Source organism: Montipora capricornis, chromosome 3 (assembly GCF_036669925.1).
Source record: "Montipora capricornis isolate CH-2021 chromosome 3, ASM3666992v2, whole genome shotgun sequence".
NCBI lineage: Eukaryota > Metazoa > Cnidaria > Anthozoa > Scleractinia > Acroporidae > Montipora > Montipora capricornis.
Genome location: NC_090885.1, coordinates 27,293,912 through 27,298,632, shown reverse-complemented (window position 1 = coordinate 27,298,632; position 4,721 = coordinate 27,293,912). Strand labels below are relative to the sequence as shown.

At 40.6% G+C, this 4,721-nt stretch overlaps 1 protein-coding gene across 1 annotated transcript in view; it reads left to right on the top strand.

The window, feature by feature from the left end:
• The first annotated feature begins 4,598 nt into the window (after positions 1–4,598).
• LOC138042732 (carbonic anhydrase 2-like) overlaps positions 4,599–4,721 on the top strand; it is a 22,072-nt gene continuing 21,949 nt past the window's right edge. The window contains exon 1 of the mRNA XM_068888718.1: positions 4,599–4,617. The gene's annotated coding sequence lies outside the window, so the exon portion shown is untranslated. The remainder of the gene's footprint in view (positions 4,618–4,721) is intronic.

The window sequence follows — 4,721 nt, the reverse complement described above, 5'->3', positions numbered from 1 at the left end:
ATCACGAGTGTCAAGGAAGCCATTGAATGAGTGCTTTTACTTTGCTTCTGGAAAATACGCACATGGTCTGATGCTACTTCACTAGCAGAAATGATTTAAGGGTGAAACATGAGTACTTTCATACTCACTGATTGGCCCCCTTTGTAATTTTCTTTGAAGTTTAAGGGCTTCATGTGTGGAATCAGTGTGCCAAGACTACAAGCAAAGGCATATTGCTAGTGATAATTTTTTAATCATTCCACGCAATGGCAAGATTAGATTGTCATGCAAGTTCCGATGTGCCAGAGTTTTGTTTTTATAAATAACAATTCTTTTGAATGGGAGCCAAAGTGGTGTTTGTCCGATGTAACGTTTTGACAATCACAGCACGGTAAAGAATATAATAAGTTCGTTGCTCCCCCGATACAGGATTCTTAGCTACAATAGGTTGGCAAAAGAATGAATTAGTGCCAGCAAAGGCTCTTGGACAACTTTATGATGTTTTGTCCGAGCCTTCTGGGCCGCGAGCAAAAAAATGGGGCCACAACATCGAAATCTTGCGTATTTCGCAGGCTTGCTTTTTCAGCTTCAAATCGCAAATGATGATCGACCCTCTTTCATTCGCAGTAATAGTATGTGATATAAAAAGTGAACGTGGGAACATCTCGCCCCTCTTCTTTTCAACTGCCTTGTATAACTTCGTTTTATCGGGAAGTGGACGTAATCATTTTGTTCGCCTTTTCAAGACAAGAAACCGAATACAAAAACAATAATTATTCTTGTTCTTGATGACGTGGCCAAATTAATGTTTTTTCTGTATAAATAGGGCCCTTTGTAATAGTCGTTTGAACAATTTGCAATAACCAATTGTAAGTAGACTATTGATAACAAAAGGTGTATAGTTTGGCAAAGATTCCTGGAAGCAGAATCCAATGTTGTTATGTTGCTTGGGTTTACCTAAATTTGAGCATACAACCTTCTATTAAGAGTCAGCAGAGAAACGTAAAAGCTTACTTTATTTGCTTTTTTACCAAAAATATACCATCAATCGTACTGTCTCTGGATTTTAATTGCCATGTGCATTTGTCGAATCACGTCAAATAGCAGTCCTCCGAGTCTCTCCTCTTCGTGTAACTTTCTTGTAGGTTGTAACTTTCTAGTAGGGTTGACTGAGGTGAACATATATTTTCGCGTATTTGACACGAGTTATACATACATACACACGTACATACACCCATACATACAAATACATACATACATACATACATCCATACATTCATTCATACACACATACATACATACATTGATGCATACATACGTACGTACGTACATACATACATAATTGATTGACCACTCCCCATAGGGGCTTTTCAGGGTCAATGAACACAATCATGAAAGAACAGAACATTCAACAACAACTGTTAAGAATCCCAAATGACTATTTACAAGTGCAGCTGAGAAGTTGAGTCACGGACTACCAGGAACAAATTCAATCATTGGTCAGAGTGAGTCTTGAACCCGGAATTCCCGGATCTCAAGGCAAGCGCCCTAACCAATGGGCCGCACTGCCTCTTGAAAACAAGTTTTAAAAAGTTTAAGGCCGGTTTACACAGTACTATCAATCGGGCCGACGGTGTCGGATCGCAGATGCGAAGTCTAAGAAATTGAGAATAAGGAATGGAGTTCTTGACATGTGATGGATGTGACAATGAATACAACAAATAACTGTGAGAATCTGTAGGTTGGTAATGCACACTGGTACATAGCACGTTGCCACCAATAGAAACTTTTATATCTAGGAAAGCCAATGAAGTTTCCGACATTTCCCAGGTATATTTAAGAGCTGGATGAAAAGAATTGACGGAGGTTATAAATTGATCGAGTTCTTCTCTGCTGGATGAAATAGCGCCGATGCAGTCGTCGATGTAGCGGCCGTAGAGTTCAGGTTTGGGGCCGTTGTACTGATTAAAAAATGGTGTTCAACATATCCTACAAAAAGATTGGCATAGCTAGGTCCCATTCTTGTGCCCATCGCTACACCATTAATTTGTTTGTAATAGTTGCCGGCGAATGAAAAACAGTTAAGCGTTAAAACTAGTTCGGCAAAATCTTTGCCATCATACATTAAAGACAGTACACACGCACTGAAAATTTTCCGCGATTTCAATTTCTCCGGCCAAGACAAACTTATTTTCACCATGGACACTACATCTCTGTACACAGTCATTCCCAATAGCGAAGGTCTTCAAGCACTTAAACACTTTCTCGATCAACGCACTGTCAAAGAACCAAGCTCGGAAACGCTCGTCCGCCTTGCCGAACTAGTTTTAACGCTTAACGGTTTTTTATTCACCGGCAACTGTTACAAACAAATTAATGGTGTAGCGATGGGCACAAGAATGGGACCTAGCTATGCCAATCTTTTTATAGGATATGTTGAACACCATTTTTTAATCAGTACAACGGCCCCAAACCTGAACTCTACGGCCGCTACATCGACGACTGCATCGGCGCTATTTCATCCAGCAGAGAAGAACTCGATCAATTTATAACCTCCGTCAATTCTTTTCATCCGGCTCTTAAATATACCTGGGAAATGTCGGAAACTTCATTGGCTTTCCTAGATATCAAAGTTTCTATTAGTGGCAACGTGCTATGTACCAGTGTGTACTACAAACCTAAAGATTCTCACAATTATTTGTTGTATTCATCGTCACATCCATCACACGTCAAGAACTCCATTCCTTATTCTCAATTTCTTAGACTTCGACGTCTATGATGACTGCGATGTTTCCAGCAAATCATAGGAGATGTGCCAGTTCTTCGAATAACGTGGCTATCCTGTCTCTGTGGTCAAAGCGGGCCATCATCGCGCCCAACAATTTGATCGCCAGTCATCACTACAAACGTCACAAAAAGATAAGAATGACAGAATCCCATTCACCCTCACTTTCCATCCTCATAATCACGTAGTCAAAAGTATCATTCTTAATAATTTTAAATTACTCCAAAATGATCCCGAGACTGGTAGAATCTTTTTGCAACCTCCACTTATTTCATTCAAACGCGACAAAAACGTATGCAACTTTTTAGTTAGAAGCGCGCTCAAAACTAACGAGCAACCGGCACTTTCAAATGCGCGCGCTCACGATGCAAAACTTGTCTTTTCATTGTTAACACTAGCAAGATATCGGGACCTAAGCGATCTGTTAAGATCACCGATCGTTTCACATGTACCTCTGCAAATGTCGTTTATTGCATAACCTGTACGTTATGCAATAAATTATATCATTGGCGAGACAGGTAGACGACTAAGTGACCGATTCCACGAACACCTTCGCGCTATTGAGAAAAGTGACAAGGATGCATCTAAGCCAGTCGCTCGTCATTTTAATCTCCCTAACCACTCCAAAAAGCACATGGCTATCTGCGGGCTTTCCCTACATCTAGGTACGACGGAAAGCCGCAAGAATCTGGAACAAAAATTCATTTTTCAAATCGGCACCCTTAATCCTCACGGTATTAACGAACGCTTTTCGTTTAACTAATATATTCCTATTTTTCACGTTGCCATGTTACCATCAATGGCGTAGCTCCTACTCTACTATAAAAACTATAAAAACTACACATAACCCATAATTCCTCGATTCGCTCTGACGAAGGGCTAACGCTCGAAACGTCAGCTTTTAGAATCTCTGTACGGTGGCCAATTTACAATATCAACTCCGTTTATAAAACCCAATTTTTTTATACTACTTCCCCACTGACGCAGTGCCATAGTTTCTTTAGAAAATACCCCTTCAATCATTTGCAGTGATAGAAAAGCCCGTATTTCGGGCCTCGCTGGCACTGAGCATGCTCGAAATCGAACTTTACCAGATCTCCCTTCAGTATGACCGTCGGAGATCTGGGTACGAGATTAGGCGCAGTGGTGAGAATACTCGCATCCCACCAGTGTGGCCCGGGTTCGATCCCTTGACTCGGCGTCATATGTGGATTGAGTTTGTTGGTTCTCTACTCTGCACCAAGAGGTTTTCCCCGGGTACTCCGGTTTCCCCTCTCCTCATAAACCAACATTTAACTTGATTTACTTTCATTGTTAATTTCAGTTTACAGTGTCCCCAATTAGCGCTCCAGCGCTAGAACGACTAGACACTTAAATAAAGTCTCTTTCCTTTTCTTTCATTTGTTTTTCAACCGGAACAACCCGTTTTTCTGGCAAATGATGCAGCACATTCCCAGAACGTGCAGTACCATTTGTCGAAACATTCTCACCGAAAATTTCATTCAAATGGTAAGCGCTCAAGGTTACTGATCACGTGAGTGAAAACACTCTAAGAGACCTTTGTCCTGATTACAGTTTTCAAACTTGCCAAATAATACTTTGAAAAGCTCTTCCACAGCCAATAAGACGGAATTAGAAATTACTACATCAAGTTCATGTCAAGGGATTTTTTTAAAATTTAAATAAGCGCTAAAAAGCACTAGTTTGGCTGAAGGTCTTGTTTTTGTTTATGTATCCCGACGCAAGTCGTAATCCTTTCTTTTCCTTACAGCCGAGAATAAATCGATCGAATCCAGAATGAAGTGCTGACGCTGTGTGAGCGACAAGGAAGCAGGACATGAAGCGTGAATTGTGTAAGGAGCATTAGCTTTGGAAACCAATATAAAGCACCAATGATTGCAATATCGGGCAATGAAACTTTTCCTTTTGCTTTCGTAAAATTTCAAGTGCAGACGAA